This window comes from Gobio gobio (genome assembly GCF_949357685.1).
Source record: "Gobio gobio genome assembly, chromosome: 22".
In the NCBI taxonomy this organism is placed as follows: Eukaryota; Metazoa; Chordata; class Actinopteri; order Cypriniformes; family Gobionidae; genus Gobio; species Gobio gobio.
In genome coordinates, this window is record NC_137118.1 from 24177540 (window position 1) to 24199863 (window position 22324).

The window sequence follows — 22324 nt, forward strand, 5'->3', positions numbered from 1 at the left end:
TGTTACATGTAAAAAAAAAAGAAAAAATACAAAACGTGAAAATGTATTTATATGACCACTGATTGAAGCTTGAAAAAGTTTTCCAATAAATAAATAAATAATGATTAAAAAAGTTCAAAGTGATCATGTGTTTATTGCAATGCACAAATGTCTTGGTCAGAATGAGAATAAAACACTTATTTACCTGGAAACCATATTGAAAAACAAATCATTTGTATTACATATAAATAGCTAAATCTATGAGTGTATAAATCTTAAAAAAAAAAAAACTGTTCTTGGTAAGTGCTGACATATTGTATAGATTATATACATCTCCATACACATATAGGAAGTGTTAGGCTGACTTTGACCTACAGTATGTCTACTACATCACATATAGCCAGACTCAAAAAGGGATTGACCGGCAAACTTTGCCAAAAAGGCGGCAAGCAAAACAAAATACACAACCGATGGATGGTGGGTAGAGCAACCATTCTCTGGGCAAGTACTCACCATTCAAATGAGTTTTAGGGTGCTTTCACACTTGGTTCGATTGCCTGGAACGAACCCGAGTTCGATAGCGATTGCGGAAATGAGTGAAACACACACAAACACACATTTTTATCAAATCATATGTAATTAATATCGGTTCACTTCTGCGATTTAGTACGATTGCGTTCACATCAGCAGCGAACCGTACCGGAGTTCACATGAACCGTACCCCAGACCACCCTTTTTAAGGGGACTCTGGTACGGTTCGCGGGTGCGCACCCGAGTTCGGAAGACCGTGTTCACATCATCCAAACGAAGCGAACTTCTGACATCAATCGAGTCTCTTCTGATGTTTGTAGTGGCGTTCAGAAGCCTTGACATTAGCATCCTTATTTTGAACGGATTTCGGACCTTTTCGCGCCCAATAAGCACGCACGTTTTCCAATCAACAAACTTTAAATTAAAAATTAAATGACTGACATATTATTGAAAAAAATCAACGTAAAAGGGCGGGGCCCCCTATTGGGCGGGGCCCATGGGCTTCAGCCCAGTCAAGCCCAATGGTAAGTCCGGCCTTGTTGGTCGTAAAGGACCGGGTGATTACCCACCGCAATTATTAGCTTTTCCTCCATTTTAGATCGTTCTTCACTCTTCATTCACCAGTGTTTTAAACGAACGCTATTGGCTAGCGTCTGCTCTAGGATATTTGCATAGGGTGATCTGATTGGATGACGCCTGCGTTGGCGCTTGAAAAGTTGAGAAATCTTCAACTTTTGCCGCTTGCAACCTATGCTTGCAACGCGAGTGAAGCGACGCAACGGAACCCACAATTCAGTTCGGCAACGCATGACGTCACCCATTCAAAGTAAACGAGAAGCGTTGACTACGGCTTAACTCCAAGCTTAACTCCAAGTCTTCCAGAGTCAAAGCCGATTCAAAAGACCGCTGTTCGCCAGCTTCTGTGTTTACGAGTGGCACGCAGAACCTCCGCAACTCGTACCGTCATTATGTAAAGCCCGCCCACCGACTCTACACACGCTGTGATTGGCCTGACCAGAGTTTGGTTTTTCCCAACGGGGTAATCCAGCCCCCGGAAAGTGTACCTTCCATAGGGGCAGCCATTGCTAACCAAGCCATCACCTGCTGTTAGCATCCCTTTGACTCCCATTCACTTTGGCCTCACTTTGACAGCAAATATCCACCCCCGAAAAAAAAAATCCCCTAAAAAACAATTGCATAAAGGGCAGAAATAAAGAATACGTCATGAAATGATTATTTCAACATTAACAACTTGACAGCTCAATAATAAACCATAAGAAAACATAAGATCAAGTACGTGAATTTGCAACAGAACACATGCTATATTATTTTACATTTGATTATTTTATTTAATTCTAAAGAACTCTTAGCCTATTTGGTGCACTTATGACGCCTCATGATGTTCCAAACCTGTATGAGTTTCTTTGTTCTCCTGTAGGCCTACACAAAAGAAGATATTTTGAAGAAAGTTTTTACCAGGCTGCTTTGGGGGCACCATTGACTTCCACAGTAATCTTCCTACGTGTTCAACATAACAAAGAAATGTATACATGTTTGGAACAACTTGAGGGTGAATAAATGATGACAGAATTTTCATTTTTGGGTGAACTGTCCCTTTAAGAAGTGATTCTGAACCAGGCCTAATCACTTTTTTGAATTTTAAAAATGTTTATTTTCTTTGAATAATTTACTTAAATTATGACTATATTATCGTGTAATTATTTGTCCCATTTTTATCTAAATATTTTTTAAATGTCATAAACTTTAAATGACAGGATTATTTATTATGTATGATATAGCCTAAATAAATGATAAATTAATAATAACATTTATTAGGCTAGAATCTATAAATTAACCTGTCTAAAAAAATAATAATTCTGTCTGCCAAGCTCTGATAATGTATTGGAATATTATATTAATATATTATCCATTAAAAAAAACTATAGGCCTACCTTTAGAAGCACGGATGTGTCTGTCACATAGACTGGTCTGTCACCACAGTCAGACAGTCTGAGACACTGAAATGCTTCTCATAAAGTGTGCAGTTGGCCTGAGGTTCATCATGAGTTACTGGACAGACCCATTGATACCTTTTTGATATTAATTCAGTTCTATATCTGGAGATCCCCTTGCGTTCTTCAAACGGTGGACGCAACGCAAGCTCGACATGTTTTTAAAAAACCGCGCAAGTTTACAGGCACACTCTGGCACAGCGCATGTTCTCGAGACTCCGCCGCTATAGCAACAAAGCCCGCAATCACGCACAAATGAGCTCCTGTACTACTTATTGTGAAATTGATTCTTTATATTTGCTATCAGTATTCTCCACACTGCAAACTCCGTATGTGTTTATTGAACTATGTGTGGACCTGTGTAAAATACGGGACAAATCGCGTCCCGTATTGGTTTGATACGGAACGCGTCATTTTGCTTGTAAATACGGGACGATTCCGTATTTTACGGGACGGGTGGCAACCCTACGCTAGGGTGCGTCTAGATTTCTAGGCTAGCAAACTGTCCTTCAATACCCCGGTTGCAGGAGTACTGTTATGTCGTTCGACTGCTTGTTTATCGTCACCTGTGCCAGCAGATCCAGCAGGAGTATCCGACACTGTTTTCCCTGACTTCTTCACACCTTTCCTCTTTTCAGATCCTCCCATTATCGTTGTTCCAAAAATTCAAGACATTAATAAATGGAAATTCTCAACAAAAAAAAAGTTTCGTTGTAACTATTATAAAACAGTTTGGGATTGCTGAGCTCACAAACGTACATGTGATCAGGGCGCCATCTTGCACGCCTCCTCTACCCTGAAAAGTTGTATTGAAATTCACTCAGGGAAAAATGTATGATACTTTAATGTTAAAGGCCTGAAAATAACCTAAATATAAAACTGCATTTCTGATCATGTTGTGATTCAAATTTGAGGATGATACTCTTACAAATGTAGCTTCTGTAAGCTTTTATGTCAAAAAAAAAAAAAAAAACCTCTAGGCGTCCTTTCAAAAAGGCCCTTTATTTCAGAAGATTTGTAATTGTAAAGAGTAGCGTTTCATTCAAATAAATCTGCAATAAACTGCTAATTATAATGGATATATACAGTTACTGAAAAACTAAAGCAACTATTACAGAATTTACAAAGTGTAAAAAACTAATTTAGTTGATAAGAAGTGCCAGTCTCCACTGCAAGATGATGCCTTTTGATTGGTTACAACGTCCATCAATCAAACCTTTGTTGGCAAGGCATTGGCTAGGCATTGCCTGCCTTTATCCAACCAAAACCATAGCCGCTTTGACTGACACCTCACGGAGCCTGTAATGCGCTTCCTGTATATAATGAGTCATCAGAAGGCCTGTGATTGAAGGAGAGAGACCTGGGAGGGTTTAACTGGAGCTGAAGACTCTAAACTGCAGGGGAGATCCTCAGAATACTCGCTATTGCATTGAAAATGGACGTGATTAATTACTAATATAACTCAAATACGCTCAAGTAAATGAAGGAGGATTTTTTTGTTTGCCCCCCTCTATTTTTCAGAGTGGACCCTTACACTTACATGCTGGTGTTTATTGGATTCGTCCGATCGGATCTGCACGATAGGAGATGAAAGATGAGTAACTGCATTTATTATGCTGATGTTTAAGTGGCCGGTCCTTTAGCATTTAATTAAATGCTAAATGAAGCATTAAATTAATAATTTATCATTTCATTAATCCTTTAATGCACCACTGCGGATTGAGAGGTTAAACTAATACAAGGAAACATTATTTAATATTTTTTATTCATATGCAAAAATATAGTAAAAATAAATAAATCAAAGTATTTACCAACACATTTTGATGCATGCACAGACATCTAGCATTTCTGAGTGATGATGATGCAGAGGAATCACTGAATCAAAGTTTTGAACTGAGTCAATGAAACAGGTTCAAACTTTTTAATAAAGAAAACGTCCAAATGAAGTTTGTAACTATTCAATAAATGTGTTCAGATCGATGCGCGCTCACGGCTCCGCTCATATGAATGATTCACGTTTTAGTTGCTATGGCGACGCCTGTTATGAATTCTGACGCAGACTCAGACACGCACCGATTGTGTTGTTGATCTGTTGTTGAGAGAGACGACTGAGGCGATTTCACAAACTTTTGCAGAATATTTTCTGTGCTGACCTTGAAATTTTGAAGCTGTTTGGAGGAGACGAGACTTTTATTCTGGAAGAACATCGCAGGAGATATCCTTTACAGAGTTACATTTTTGAGTTGTAGATACTTTTATCTTATTGTTCTTTTCTTATTTTAGGAGTGTCGAGTTTGATTAATTCTTTGTTTTTGTTTTCTTTTTTTTTGGAGGAGTATTTTTGAGGAGAGTTTATTGTATTGTATTGTGTGTTGTTTTGTTTTGTTTTGTGTTTTGTATTGTTTTTGTTCCAGATTGCAGGAGGATGTCGATGGCGAAGATGATGGGTGAAAGAGAAGGTGAGTGCTTTAACGTTAGTTATGTTATGTTACTGAAATATTTCAGCCTCGGGCCGCTCCATATCCAGGAGAGCTGCTTTCTCTCAGACGGCTGGTCAGGAGGTTTGGAGACAGACAGTGTTCTGATGACCGTGATCAGGCCTGGGCCGGTTGCATAAACCGTTAAGACTAGTCTTACAAGTTAGACATACATTTTTTTTCTTTAAGACTGTTCATACATTTTTTTAAATCAGTTACATAAAAACATAGACTTGCCTAACTGCTAGTGGCTCATACTAGATCTTAAGACACTGTCTTAACGTAATGGCTTAGTTTATGCAACTGGCCCCCAGGATACGCTGCCAGACCAGACCCAGATCACAGATCCAGGAGCTTCCTACACATTTAGCGCTTCTGTCTTCTGAGTTTTCTGTTTCTGTGCCCACAGGTCAGACTGACAGGAAGAGAGCGTGGCAGAGCGGCAGCCGGCAGAGCCCAGATGATCATGGACGTCCGTCCACTCCATCTAAAGGCTTTCGCAGAGGTCAGAATAGGCTTTTATTACACAAGTTATGGCTCAGTTAAAGGGTTAGTTCACCCAAAAATGAAAATGATGTCATTAATTACTCACCCTCATGTCGTTCGACACCCTTAAGACCTTCATCTTCGGAACACAAATGAAGATATTTTTTGTTGAAAGCTGATGGCTGAGAAGGCCTCAGATAGGCCTCCATTGGCATTCAGTACACAGGGTTTTTCCTGGGTCAAAAATGGTCTTCGGTGGTGGCTGACAGACATGACACACGCACGCACAGTAAAAAAAGTCCCCTACCCACATGATCTGCAAGCGCAATACTGACAATACATTTTAAATAAATTCAAAGAAAGTTTGTAACTTTTGCTTATCTTATTTTGATCCCACATGAAAAAATACTATAGTATATTATAGTAAAATTACTCTAGTAAATACTATAGTGTTTTTGAACTGTACTATAGTAAATATACTACAGTAAATAAACAAAGTGTAGTAAATACTATAATATAATACAATATACTACAATTTACTGTAGTATCTTTACTATAGTATGGCTCAAAAACACTATAGTAATTTTACTATAATATACTATAGTATTTCTTCATGTGGGATACCTTGATGTTTGTTTTTGTTCCTCATTTTTACACTATTTACTGATAATTGTTTTGGTATATAATCATATCAATATTAAAAAGTAGTTTTTAAAAAATGAACAAATAGCCTAATTTTCTGCCATATACAATTTCATAAAATTATCAGCTAGCTAACAACAACTTTGTTCTGGGTTCACCTCACAGTCTAAACTAAGTGATTTATAGGCTATTTATTTTACTACACATTATGAACATAAATAAGCTGAAAGACTGGATAATTAAAACTAACTCTTACACCCACTCTTGCTAAATTGTGTAAGCACACTTGTGTTCTCATTTCAGGTGTTCTGAGTAAATTTAAACTGATTCGTTAGTTCAGTGTTGGACAGATCAGTTGTTCTAACCAGTCGTTAAAATGATTCGGTTCATTAGGTTGCGAATCGGACATTAGCAGACGCGTTGTGTGCGAATCCCGTCTGTTAGAACATCGCGAAAGATTTGTCAACACACAGAAAACACTTCATAACTGGACACGATTTGTTTCCCGTTTATTGAAAGTATGCTTTATGTCAGCTGGTCAGAGAATCAGTCAATGTTTTTTGAGCGCATTTCACACCCAGCGGCAATGAAAGGAAAACATCGTCTGATAGCGCCACGTGCAACATGGATTCGGTCTTCCGACCTTTTGATTTTTATTAACGTAATATGTGAAATATTAGAAAGCTAAGAATGCTTATTTTGAAGACAGAGAGAGTGCGAGCGAGGGAGGAGCTCTGATCGTCTCTCTGTCACTCAGTTACAAGCGCAGCATCTATTCTACATCATTCATAAATCACAATAGCTCATCAAATAAAGCTTTGGCGGGACAAAAATTTGTTTTGGCGGCCGCCAAAAAATTTTCAATGTAGGAAAAACCCTGGTACATTTACACTCACAAGACCCATAAAAGGCACTTAAAATGTCGTTACAAAGTCCATCTCACCACAGTGGCTCTACAATAATTTTACGAGGCGACGTCAATAGTTTTTGTGCCAAAAAAAAAATCAAAATAACGCCTTTATTCAACCTCTTCTTGTCTTCCGTGTAGGCCTCCACGACGCATGCGCGAGAATATGACGTAGCGCCGGCGTTTGGGTGAACTAATAACCCTTTAACAAATAATGTGTCATTGAAAATAACAATTTCATGTGACCACTGACATTGATTATTAATATTATTAAAAATGTCTTGACCAGGCACCATGTCCACATCATATTTGTCCCTCTCTGAGGACAATATAGTGAGGCGGTTCTGCAGAGAGTCGTTGAGCCTTAGCAGCCGAGGCTCGTACATCACGAGCTCAACAGGTGAGACTGAAATAAGGCTGGGCAGTGTACAGTCACATTGAATTTCATTTTACTGGTGACCTTTTTTTTAAGTAAAACGTAAGTTATGTCATTTTATCACTGCCTAATTGGACGTCAGAGATGTTTCTAATCATTCAGTTTTGTTTTCTTCATTTCAGAAAAACCCACAGAATGTAAGAAGAGGAAACGAGTTCGTTCTTTCCTCAGGAACGTGTGTAAGGCTGTGAGGCGCTCGCTCCTCTGCTGTTGTCTCAGTGATGTGGATGTTGTGGAGTCTTTTGTTCCTCCAGCGGATCTGGAGCCAGAGCCCGATCCTGGTCCATCATCACCTGATCCAGATCACTCCGGCGTCAAGCCAAATAATGGTCAATCTGCAGACATTATTTCTCCAACATTGTTTTAAACAGAATTATTATCGTCTTGTTTGCACTGATATTTTTAATATAAAACAAAGGATCTAGCAATCACAGATCCAGGAGCTTCCTACACATTTAGCGCTTCTGTCTTCTGAGTTTTCTGTTTCTGTGCCAACAGGTCGGACTGACAGGAAGAGAGAGTGGCAGAGCGGCAGCCGGCAGAGCCCAGATGATCATGGACGTCCGTCCACTCCATCTAAAGGCTTTCGCAGAGGTCAGAATAGGCTTTTATTACACAAGTTATGGCTCAGTTAACAAAATAATGTGTCATTGAAAATAGAAAGTTGAAAAAAATAAAACATAAAGTAACAATTTCACCATTGACATTGATTATTAATATTATTAAAAATGTCTTCAGCAGGCATCATGTCCACATCATATTTGTCCCTCTCTGAGGACAATACAGTGAGGCGGTTCTGCAGAGAGTCGTTGAGCCTTAGCAGCAGAGGCTCGTACATCGTCGATTGGAGGTGGAGTGGCGATAGATCGGATAGCCGAAACGAACAGGGCAGTTGGAGCGACGAAGAGTGGATGTGCCATCCGCTGCCAGGTCAAGTTCCCGTCGAGCCAACGGAGACTTCAAATGGCCTTATGGAGGCTTCACCGGTGAACACGAGCTCAACAGGTGAGACTGAAATAAGGCTGGGCAGTGTACAGTCACATTGGATTTCATTTTACTGGGAACCTTTTTTTAAAGTAAAAGTATTATTTATTATTAAAATTATTAAAGACATTATTTCTCCAACATTGTTTTAAACAGTATTATTATCGTCTTGTTTGCAAGCTCATACATTTCTCATATTTTGTTTTTCAGACTCCTTTGAGACTCTCTATAACGTGGGAGAGATGATTGGATCCGGAACTTTTGGGAGAGTGTTCAAGGGAACACGGAAGTTTGATGGCAAAAAGGTAAAGCAATCTTGCTGAATTGTACAAACATTTTTGCTCTTGCATGCATCAAAACATTCTTAATACAGATGGGTTAATACTTAGATGCTCAAATCGTAAATGTTATGTGCAAAGTCAGGCGCTTGAATACCGTTATTGAACGCTGTTTTTTTTTTTGCAGGTTGCCATCAAGCAGATGCACAAGATTGACAATGATCGTTATCTTGATATTGTAAGTTGGTCAAAAGTTGTATTTGTTGTTTAAGTGCTGTTTGTTGTTTAAGTGCTGATTACTGTAGTCAATACACCTGTAGGAAGCATTAGGTGTAAATGTAATAGATCAATAAACCTGGAAAGGCTCTGATGATCGTGTCTGTAAAGATCAAAGAAAAGTACATTTAAAAATGATAGGTTTTCTTCAGATTTTTACCCAGCTAACCTTCTGTCTACTACTTTTCTCTAGCCCGGGCATCCCGAACCTCTCGTTACAGAAGTGGCGCTGCTGCTAATGATGAGGCATGAACCCATAAGCCCCTACGTCGTCCGACTGTACGACTGGTTTGAACATCCTCGGACATTCGTTCTCATAATGGAGTTCCCTGACCCCTGCGAGAGCTTGCTGGACTTCATCATTCGTCATTCGTGTCAACTGGATGAAACAACAGCACGGGTCGTCCTGCGACAGGCTGCGCTGGCGGTACAGCACTGCATCGAGCATGGCGTTTTTCATAATGACGTTCATGCAGAGAATTTCCTGGTGAAGACAAACACGTTAGAGCTCAAGCTGATCGACTTTGGCTGCGGTCAGCTACTTAGTGGTGATGGCTACGAGACAAAAATATACCGTGGTGAGTATTTTTGGAGTGTGGAAACCTGGATGTAGTGACTTTCTGATTATTTGATGCTTTGAAGAAATTGCTCAACAATGTGCAAAAATGTCTTGCTCACAGGATTACCTTCTTACTGCCCACCTGAAGTCTTCACAGAATCTCGATTCCACGCCGTCCCAGCAAATGTCTGGGCTCTAGGGGTGTTGTTGTACCTGATGGTTAACGGACGTTCTCCCTTTGGCAATAGAACGGAAATCACACAGGCCAAAGTTACATTTCAGAACTCCAACTTATCCAAAGGTGAGTGAAGAATATCGATAAACACACACACATAAAGCAAAGGCTCTGTTTAGAAACAGGTAAAGGTGAAGTATGTAAGATGTTTCAAGTTGAAATGCATTCAGTTTATAGTTCACCAGATGCTGTTTTCATAATTGCCAACATTCGTGTCACATGGTCATCATGACTAACCAGCTCTCTCCTTAATAAAATGTGTACAGAATGCAGTGATCTGATTAGCCAGTGCCTAGCCCGGGATCCAACGAAACGGCCGACGTTAGAGCAGGTGTTACAACATGAATGGATTAGAAATGATCTGGAGAAGTTCAGGAGAAGTTCAGGAGATTCACTCGATCAGTGATTTCAGGTGTGAGGTAGTGTAACAGACAGAGTAGGATTAATATCATTTATCTTCAATTCTGGATTATTTGTAGTGAGGTTTTCAAATTTGTGTTCATGTTCTTGTTATAGTCAAGTCAAGTCAGCTTCATTTATACAGCGCTTTATACAATACAGATTGTTTCACAGCAGCTTCACAGTAATAAACAGGAAAATAACACAATTAGTGATGCAATTGCAAGAATTCAGTTCTGTTGTAAATCAGCTAAAAAAAAAAAAAACATTCATGAGTTCACATGTTCATATAATCTTTGTATTGGATAGGAGATAACACTTGCTGTCCTTGGTGGAGGGCTTGAGCTCGAGACTTGACCAGAAGTCCAACCCCGACCTGACAGGAACCCAAGCCGATCCTGGTCCATCATCACCTGATCCAGACCACTCCGGTGTCAAGCCAAATAATGGTCAATCTGCCGGGGATGAGGGCTTCCCACTGATGACCAACCTCTTGCGGCCATACCCTGGACATCACATCCCACCAGAGAAAAGGGTGTTCAATTACCGCCTCAGCCGGGCTAGGTTGGTAGTTGAGTGCGCCTTTGGCATCCTCTCAGCTTGGTGGCGGATGTACCGCCCGTGTCATTGCAACCAGTCCAGAGGTTGCAGAGGTGTGTGTGAAGGCCACATGTGTGTTGCACAACTTCCTGCGCATGAAGACACTGGAAAGCAGGGGTGGACTGGGGCAAAAAAATGAAGGTCGGTGGGACGGAGAGCTCGCTGCCGTGCCCCTGGGTCGAGGTGGGGTGGCTGCCGTCCGCGAGGGGGCGAAGGAGTCCCCAGCGCTTGCCCGGAGCCGAAGCCTGCTGCCGCCCGCCATATTGGGGAGGAGCCGGAGCGCTGCCGTCCGCCAGGTTGGGGAGGAGCAGGGAGCGCGGGACGGGGACTCGCTTCCGGCCGCCCTCAGAAGGAGGAGCCACCGCCGACCGCCAGGGGGCGGAGGAGTGTCGAGCCGTCCACCGGCCGTCCAGTACCACCGCATGGCACCGCGAGGAAGAGCCTCTCGGCTGGCTGAGGACCGAGCGGCAGTGTGTCTTGGAACCGGACCAGAATTTTTTTTTTTTTTTTTTCTTTTCTCCTCTCTCCACTCTCTCGTCTCTGTCGCTCCTCATGCTCCCCGCTCCGTTCTCTCACCTCGCTGTTCTTACCCCCAGGTCCCGCGGCCGCCGTGATCGCCCCCCCCCCCCCGATTAGAGCGCAGACTCGGGAGTGCCCCCCGGCCTGCGAAGGGCGTTGGGGGTATGTGGCGAGCAGCGAGGCCGAGGGACCGTGAGGGCGGGACGAGGCGGCGCACATCAGGGAGGATGAGCGCCAGCTGCGCGCCGCAGCGATCTCGGCCCTCGCGGAGGAGTGAGGGACTATAAAGGAGGAGCGACGACAGTGAGGGACGAGAGAGGACCAGGCCTGGATTTTGTGTTATGTTTTATTTTGTGTTCGCTGCAGTCGTCCGTGAGGGGCTGCAGCTTTTTATTTTCATTTTGTGTTTGTTTGTATGTAGGCGGCAGTCGACCGTGAGGGGCTGTCGCCGCCATTTTATTTTGATTAAATGTTTTGATTGTCCGCCGGTTCCCGCCTCCTTCTTCCCGTACAAACAACGTTTACTACAGACACACTTACAAAAATGTTTATTGCCAGCATACATAAGTTATTACACGACCATTAACTTAAGGACAACTTCGGGACATTCTAAAACGCTTAACGTGGCTTAATGTAGGTAAGACACTGTTATTAAGAGACCAAACTCAGTAAACATAATACTAATAACGTATACTATGTACAAAAGTACAAAAGTGGCTTAATGTAGGCTACTAAGACAGTGTTATTAAGAGACTAAACTCAGGAACCATAACAAAAATACTGTTCGATTGAACTGCGTGTGCTTGGTTTTGTTACCACAGTTAGCTGCGTGCTTCCTCAGCGATGAACTTCCACATTTGCGGCTATCTTTTCTTCAGCTCCTCATGATCCATCTCGACGAGTGCAGGCAGAGCGCGCGCGCGGTTGTGATTCTCCTGGGAGGAGAACAAATAAACTGATATGGATTTGAAAATCAACTTGAAATACAGGCAAGGCATATTTTTGTATATGCATATTTTTAGGAACACATCTACAATATACATGCATATATTTTTATATATAGGCCTATATTCGTTTGCACGTGACTGTTTAAAACCCGTGTTTAGACCCGTGTTCTCCCTTGTCCGACCCGCACCCGTATCCGACACAGTAGGATGTTTTTCACCCGTTTCAGCAATATTCGCGGGTCACCCGTCACCCGTGCAGGACTCTGGTCTAGAAGACTTAGGATGTAGTGCAGAATGTGGACTGTTTTAGGGTGCCTTTCTAGTGGCTAAAGTATCTAGACATCTGTAATTTTATGGAATTGAGCTCAAATAGTGGAAAAGAGTTTAAAAATGATATGAAAAATACAGCATATTAAAATGATTTCTGAAGGATCATGTGACACTTACTGAAGTAATGATGCTGAAAAGTCAGCTTTTACAGAAATAAATTACATTTTACAATACATTCTCATAGAAAACAACTAGGCCTATTGGAAATTGTATCAATATTTCTTAATATTTGTGGTTTTACTGTATTTTTGATCAAATAAATTCAGCCTTCTTCTTTCAAAAACAATTTAAGAAGTCTTAATTATTTCAAACTTTTGATTACCAGTGTGTAAAATAATGCATGTAACTAGCAAATTATATATTTATTTTCATATGTCACTTTCCATTGGCCACTTGAATATGAAAGTTGCCAGTTTTAGCATGATATATGAGAAAGATATTTTGAGTATTATGAATCATTTGAAAATGATTGTGAAATTACTGAAGAAAGCCTGGAAACAGAAAGACAAACATTCCCTCTGATATGCTGAAAACTGCGACACCTACGCTAATGTTTCTTTGTGCATTCTTTGACGACGAATAACGTAAAAGGCATTATAATCTGATTCATTCTGAAAGCTCAACAGTAGTTTACATCCCTGGAAATTAATGTCCGTCGTTTAACATTTTTAAAATCGTTAACAGTCGGGAAATATTGCTGCCCATTGACTCGTATTCAGCTCTTACCTCGGCTCGCATTCAAGTGTCGCCCGCGCTGCTCGGCTGCTGTGCACAGTAAATCCCGCCTCGTTGAATTTGATTGGATATCGCAAACATTTTGACATTGACGAGCGCTTTTACACCACTGAGACACTGGGACTGAGCAGGCTATAGATTAGAGTTTTGCATGGAGTTTTGCCTCAAGAGGGCTGCGCGGGCCATTCGTCTGGGCTGACGGAAGGATATAGGCTACGTAGTTTTACTATAATTTATTCTTCATATATTTACGTAGCAACGGGCAGGCCCACATTGTCCAGCGGCCCACCGGGAAAACGCCCGGTACGCCAGATGGCCAGTCCGCCCCTGCTGGAAAGGGGGAGAAGATGCGCACACAGAGCTGAACACACCATTGAGCCATCTTCAGCTCCTGAGGCCCTGCGAGATGCACCAAGGATGGGCTCCAACAATGCCACCCGTAGAGCTATCCAACTCCGAGAGACGTACTGTGCCTACTACTTCAACCAGGAGGGTGCAGTGCCATGGCAGCCGAATTCATAGAATACGCCAAAGGCTCTTTTCAGAGCCACAAAACCCAAAAGCTCTTTTAAGAGCTACCTATATTTTTCGTAAAAGTGCAGATTCCAAGTGTCATAACAATTATTTTTTACTTTAAATTAACATGTTGGTTTTATATTTTCATCACCATGTCATAATGTACATAGCCTTTGCCCTTTCAGCCCTGCTTTCAACTAATACATTCATGATTTGAGCAGATTTTCACTGGAGAGAAAATACAAAGGCCTTCACAGAACAAAGAAACTCATACAGGTTTGGAACAACTTGAGGGTGAGTAAATGATGACAGAATTTACATTTTTGGGAGAACTATCCCTTTAAGTGATTGTATTGCGTCGACAGCGCTGTATGATACGACAAATTTAAAATACTTACTGTATTATTCTATATGAACATGAGAAAACAATACAGCCATACGATTATTTTAATATGTTTATTTTAGTGCTGTATGTATGTAATATGTATGTGTGTGTGTGTGCAGAAGCCTGGCCCTCCTCAGCACAGAAAGCCTTCGAAGGGACGGCAAGAGGCTCTGAAAGAAAACCTCGTCTTCATCTGCTGCTGGTGTTGGAGGCGGCGGTGGTGGTGGATGTGGCAGCGTGGTCATCTGCGTCAGGGGCTCAATTGCTGCCAACAGTCCTCTCTCAAAAGAAGACATTTCCCTTTTTTTTCTCTTCCTACCCTTGTCATTGATCTCGACAGTTTCCTCCTGCTCTGTCTGTCTGCCTGCATAGTTACAGCAACAATTGATAATCAATGAACATGGCATGATTTTAATGTCAAATCATTCTTTGAAATAATTTATTATATAACGTTATTACGCATTAGGTGTCAACGGTTGTGTGGCCTAAACTTTGCAGCATATGGTTCAGCTCTACACAGATTGACATTGATTTTCTAAATGACTTAACCCTCCTTGATAGTACTGAAATAATAATGTATTTGAGAGCTTTGTTAGGTTCTGCCTGCCTGTGTCACTGCCTGCCTCATCTCCTCTGCTTGAAGGGGCTTGCTGGGTGATGGCCTGGCTGTCTTCTCTGACCTGGCTGTCCTCCTCTGGCTCTGGACTGATGGACTGATGTGAAGGGGGCAGAGGTCGTCTGGGGATGTTGCTGGACGTCTCACGGTCATGAAGGAATGGTGTGAGAAATCCCAACACCGCCATGAAACGCCAGGGTTGGGTCCCAGGCGACCCTGCCCCACTCCTTGTCATTTCCCTTTCTTTTTTCTTCTCCTTCCTAAATCTGTCCCCCAGTGACTTCCATCGGGTCCTACATGTATCCTCTGACATGCAAAAATGTAAATAAATTAAACAATTCATTCAAATACAACAAGTGTTGCTCAAGTGTTTAAACTTGTTTAGTTATTAAAATAAGAACTGAATTAAACATGCCAAATAAAACAGGTTCTGGTATAGATTTCAATTATGCAAGGTTCATAATAAATACATTTTTTTTAAGCGTTTACCATCTACCAGCCAACTGACAGATAAACGGTCAAATCCACCTTCCACTCAAATGTAATTCATTATTTTGTGTATGAAAACCAGTGTTGGGCACGTTACTTTAAAAAAGTAATTAGTTATAGTTACTAGTTACTTCTTACAAATAGTAACTGAGTTAGTAACTGAGTTACATCATTATAAAAGTAACTAATTACCAGGGAAAGTAACTACTGTGTTACTTTTTTTTTTCTTTCAAATGTTCAAATATGTCAAAAATATGTCAAATATGTCAAAAAAAACTTGGATGCCCCCAATTTTAAATATGTTAAATGAATGAATTGGACACTAAATAGAATAAATTGCTATTATAAAACATTGTACATTAAATGTACACTATTGTAATGTTGCTGTGGGACAATGTGAGAGACACCTATCAAATTCAATACATTATTGTAAATATTATCAGTAGTATCACTACTATAGTTTAAATATTGTGTAAATAGTATCAGTACTTCTTTACTACTCCTCTGGTAGTGGAGCTCACGTTATCACCTGGGTTTTTAGCCACTAATGTTGTGGCTGTGATGATGTGAGGCTTCATTAGATTAGAATTACTTGCCACCGGCGTGGAGAGACTCTTTCTTCCTGGGCATAAGTTGCACGTTACATAAACATTTTTACCTTTCACCTCAACGAGGGAAAAGTAGCGCTTATACTTCCAGTTTGCGAAAACTACCTTTGAAGTCGTTGGACTGCCATCGCTGACTGTGCATATGCGTGTGCGTCATATGTGTGTGTGTGTGTGTGTGTGTGTGTGTGTGTGTGTGTGTGTGTCAGTGTGTGTGTGTGAGTGTGTGAACTCAACTTATCAACCTCAACCTTGTCTCACACCCACCAATCATCATCAGTTATGTGTACCACCCAACCCACCCCCAACACGCATGGCTGGCGCGCGCGCACACACACACACACGCGCGTTGCAGGTCCGACTGACAGAGAGCCTGATAGGATGAAACCGCTTCAGTGAGCTCAATAATAGTAACGCCGCGTTTTTTTTTCTCAGTAACGCTAACGGCGTTGTAACGGAAGAAACAGTAATTCGTTTGAATACTCGTTACTGAAAAAAGTAATTCCGTTAGTAACGCCGATTATCTATAACGCCGTTATTCCCAACACTGATGAAAACTGATCACTTTAATATTTTATTCCTCATTTGGCTGGGCGATAGCGCCTATTTGATCCACACATGATATGATATGCTGCCTGTCATTCAATGATAAACAGAGTACACGGACAGAATACAAGCATGATACATACCAGATTCTCCAACCGTCTCTGCCACCTCCTTCCAGGCCTGGTCTCTCCGGTTTGTGTCCCAGTATGTAAACAATGATTGGTCGTAAAGGACCGGGTGATTACCCACCGCAATTATTAGCTTTTCCTCCATTTTAGATCGTTCTTCACTCTTCATTCACCAGTGTTTTAAACGAACGCCATTGGCTAGCGTCTGCTCTAGGATATTTGCATAGGGTGATCTGATTGGATGACGCCTGCGTTGGCGCTTGAAAAGTTGAGAAATCTTCAACTTTTGCCGCTTGCAACCTATGCTTGCAACGCGAGTGAAGCGACGCAACGGAACCCACAATTCAGTTCGGCAACGCATGACGTCACCCATTCAAAGTAAACGAGAAGCGTTGACTACGGCTTAACTCCAAGCTTAACTCCAAGTCTTCCAGAGTCGCGGCCAAAGCCGATTCAAAAGACCGCTGTTCGCCAGCTTCTGTGTTTACGAGTGGCACGCAGAACCTCCGCAACTCTGCCGTGACGTACCGTCATTATGTAAAGCCCGCCCACCGACTCTACACACGCTGTGATTGGCCTGACCAGAGTTTGGTTTTTCCCAACGGGGTAATCCAGCCGCCGGAAAGTGTACCTTCCATAGGGGCAGCCATTGCTAACCAAGCCATCACCTGCTGTTAGCATCCCATTGACTCCCATTCACTTTGGCCTCACTTTGACAGCAAATATCCACCCCCGAAAAAAAAAATCCCCTAAAAAACAATTGCATAAAGGGCAGAAATAAAGAATACGTCATGAAATGATTATTTCAACATTAACAACTTGACAGCTCAATAATAAACCATAAGAAAACATAAGATCAAGTACGTGAATTTGCAACAGAACACATGCTATATTATTTTACATTTGATTATTTTATTTAATTCTAAAGAACTCTTAGCCTATTTGGTGCACTTATGACGCCTCATGATGTTCCAAACCTGTATGAGTTTCTTTGTTCTCCTGTAGGCCTACACAAAAGAAGATATTTTGAAGAAAGTTTGTACCAGGCTGCTTTGGGGGCACCATTGACTTCCACAGTAATCTTCCTATGTGTTCAACATAACAAAGAAATGTATACATGTTTGGAACAACTTGAGGGTGAATAAATGATGACAGAATTTTCATTTTTGGGTGAACTGTCCCTTTAAGAAGTCATTCTGAAACAGGCCTAATCACTTTTTTGAATTTTAAAAATGTTTATTTTCTTTGAATAATTTACTTAAATTATGACTATATTATCGTGTAATTATTTGTCCCATTTTTATCTAAATATTTTTTAAATGTCATAAACTTTATATGACAGGATTATTTATTATGTATGATATAGCCTAAATAAATGATAAATTAATAATAACATTTATTAGGCTAGAATCTATAAATTAACCTGTCTAAAAAATAATAATTCTGTCTGCCAAGCTCTGATAATGTATTGGAATATTATATTAATATATTATCCATTAAAAAAAACTATAGGCCTACCTTTAGAAGCACGGATGTGTCTGTCACATAGACTGGTCTGTCACCACAGTCAGACAGTCTGAGACACTGAAATGCTTCTCATAAAGTGTGCAGTTGGCCTGAGGTTCATCATGAGTTACTGGACAGACCCATTGATACCTTTTTGATATTAATTCAGTTCTATATCTGGAGATCCTCTGGCGTTCTTCAAACGGTGGACGCGACGCGAGCTCGACATGTTTTTAAAAAACCGCGCAAGTTTACAGGCACACTCTGGCACAGCGCATGTTCTCGAGACTCCGCCGCTATAGCAACAAAGCCCGCAATCACGCACAAATGAGCTCCTGTACTACTTATTGTGAAATTGATTCTTTATATTTGCTATCAGTATTCTCCACACTGCAAACTCCGTATGTGTTTATTGAACTATGTGTGGACCTGTGTAAAATACGGGACAAATCGCGTCCCGTATTGGTTTGATACGGAACGCGTCATTTTGCTTGTAAATACGGGACGATTCCGTATTTTACGGGACGCTAGGGTGCGTCTAGATTTCTAGGCTAGCAAACTGTCCTTCAATACCCCGGTTGCAGGAGTACTGTTATGTCGTTCGACTGCTTCTTTATCGTCACCTGTGCCAGCAGATCCAGCAGGAGTATCCGACACTGTTTTCCCTGACTTCTTCACACCTTTCCTCTTTTCAGATTCTCCCATTATCGTTGTTCCAAAAATTCAAGACATTAATAAATGGAAATTCTCAACAAAAAAAAAGTTTCGTTGTAACTATTATAAAACAGTTTGGGATTGCTGAGCTCACAAACGTACATGTGATCAGGGCGCCATCTTGCACGCCTCCTCTACCCTGAAAAGTTGTATTGAAATTCACTCAGGGAAAAATTGATGATACTTTAATGTTAAAGGCCTGAAAATAACCTAAATATAAAACTGCATTTCTGATCATGTTGTGATTCAAATTTGAGGATGATACTCTTAAAAATTTAGCTTCTGTAAGCTTTTATGTCAAAAAAAAAAAAAAAAAACCTCTAGGCGTCCTTTCAAAAAGGCCCTTTATTTCAGAAGATTTGTAATTGTAAAGAGTAGCGTTTCATTCAAATAAATCTGCAATAAACTGCTAATTATAATGGATATATACAGTTACTGAAAAACTAAAGCAACTATTACAGAATTTACAAAGTGTAAAAAACTAATTTAGTTGATAAGAAGTGCCAGTCTCCACTGCGGTGTGCTCTCGCAAGATGATGCCTTTTGATTGGTTACAACGTCCATCAATCAAACCTTTGTTGGCAAGGCATTGGCTAGGCATTGCCTGCCTTTATCCAACCAAAACCATAGCCGCTTTGACTGACACCTCACGGAGCCTGTAATGCGCTTCCTGTATATAATGAGTCATCAGAAGGCCTGTGATTGAAGGAGAGAGACCTGGGAGGGTTTAACTGGAGCTGAAGACTCTAAACTGCAGGGGAGATCCTCAGAATACTCGCTATTGCATTGAAAATGGACGTGATTAATTACTAATATAACTCAAATACGCTCAAGTAAACGAAGGAGGATTTTTTGTTCGCCCCCCTCTATTTTTCAGAGTGGACCCTTACACTTACATGCTGGTGTTTATTGGATTCGTCCGATCGGATCTGCACGATAGGAGATGAAAGATGAGTAACTGCATTTATTATGCTGATGTTTAAGTGGCCGGTCCTTTAGCATTTAATTAAATGCTAAATGAAGCATTAAATTAATAATTTATCATTTCATTAATCCTTTAATGCACCACTGCGGATTGAGAGGTTAAACTAATACAAGGAAACATTATTTAATATTTTTTATTCATATGCAAAAATATAGTAAAAATAAATAAATCAAAGTATTTACCAACACATTTTGATGCATGCACAGACATCTAGCATTTCTGAGTGATGATGATGCAGAGGAATCACTGAATCAAAGTTTTGAACTGAGTCAATGAAACAGGTTCAAACTTTTTAATAAAGAAAACGTCCAAATGAAGTTTGTAACTATTCAATAAATGTGTTCAGATCGATGCGCGCTCACGGCTCCGCTCATATGAATGATTCACGTTTTAGTTGCTATGGCGACGCCTGTTATGAATTCTGACGCAGACTCAGACACGCACCGATTGTGTTGTTGATCTGTTGTTGAGAGAGACGACTGAGGCGATTTCACAAACTTTTGCAGAATATTTTCTGTGCTGACCTTGAAATTTTGAAGCTGTTTGGAGGAGACGAGACTTTTATTCTGGAAGAACATCGCAGGAGATATCCTTTACAGAGTTACATTTTTGAGTTGTAGATACTTTTATCTTATTGTTCTTTTCTTATTTTAGGAGTGTCGAGTTTGATTAATTCTTTGTTTTTGTTTTCTTTTTTTTTTGGAGGAGTATTTTTGAGGAGAGTTTATTGTATTGTATTGTGTGTTGTTTTGTTTTGTTTTGTGTTTTGTATTGTTTTTGTTCCAGATTGCAGGAGGATGTCGATGGCGAAGATGATGGGTGAAAGAGAAGGTGAGTGCTTTAACGTTAGTTATGTTATGTTACTGAAATATTTCAGCCTCGGGCCGCTCCATATCCAGGAGAGCTGCTTTCTCTCAGACGGCTGGTCAGGAGGTTTGGAGACAGACAGTGTTCTGATGACCGTGATCAGGCCTGGGCCGGTTGCATAAACCGTTAAGACTAGTCTTACAAGTTAGACATACATTTTTTTTCTTTAAGACTGTTCATACATTTTTTTAAATCAGTTACATAAAAACATAGACTGGCCTAACTTGATACGAAAAGTAAGGCTGAATGCCACTTGCCTAACTGCTAGTGGCTCATACTAGATCTTAAGACACTGTCTTAACATAATGGCTTAGTTTATGCAACTGGCCCCCAGGATACGCTGCCAGACCAGACCCAGATCACAGATCCAGGAGCTTCCTACACATTTAGCGCTTCTGTCTTCTGAGTTTTCTGTTTCTGTGCCCACAGGTCAGACTGACAGGAAGAGAGCGTGGCAGAGCGGCAGCCGGCAGAGCCCAGATGATCATGGACGTCCGTCCACTCCATCTAAAGGCTTTCGCAGAGGTCAGAATAGGCTTTTATTACACAAGTTATGGCTCAGTTAAAGGGTTAGTTCACCCAAAAATGAAAATGATGTAATTAATTACTCACCCTCATGTCGTTCGACACCCTTAAGACCTCCGTTCATCTTCGGAACACAAATGAAGATATTTTTTGTTGAAAGCTGATGGCTGAGAAAGGCCTCAGATAGGCCTCCATTGGCATTCAGTACATTTACACTCACAAGACCCATAAAAGGCACTTAAAATGTCGTTACAAAGTCCATCTCACCACAGTGGCTCTACAATAATTTTACGAAGCGACGACAATAGTTTTTGTGCCAAAAAAAAAATCAAAATAACGCCTTTATTCAACCTCTTCTTGTCTTCCGTGTAGGCCTCCACGACGCATGCGCGAGAATATGACGTAGCGCCGGCGTTTGGGTGAACTAACCCTTTAACAAATAATGTGTCATTGAAAATAACAATTTCATGTGACCACTGACATAGATTATTAATATTATTAAAAATGTCTTGACCAGGCACCATGTCCACATCATATTTGTCCCTCTCTGAGGACAATATAGTGAGGCGGTTCTGCAGAGAGTCGTTGAGCCTTAGCAGCCGAGGCTCGTACATCACGAGCTCAACAGGTGAGACTGAAATAAGGCTGGGCAGTGTACAGTCACATTGAATTTCATTTTACTGGTGACCTTTTTTTTAAGTAAAACGTAAGTTATGTCATTTTATCACTGCCTAATTGGACGTCAGAGATGTTTCTAATCATTCAGTTTTGTTTTCTTCATTTCAGAAAAACCTACAGAATGTAAGAAGAGGAAACGAGTTCGTTCTTTCCTCAGGAACGTGTGTAAGGCTGTGAGGCGCTCGCTCCTCTGCTGTTGTCTCAGTGATGTGGATGTTGTGGAGTCTTTTGTTCCTCCAGCGGATCTGGAGCCAGAGCCCGATCCTGGTCCATCATCACCTGATCCAGATCACTCCGGCGTCAAGCCAAATAATGGTCAATCTGCAGACATTATTTCTCCAACATTGTTTTAAACAGAATTATTATCGTCTTGTTTGCACTGATATTTTTAATATAAAACAAAGGATCTAGCAATCACAGATCCAGGAGCTT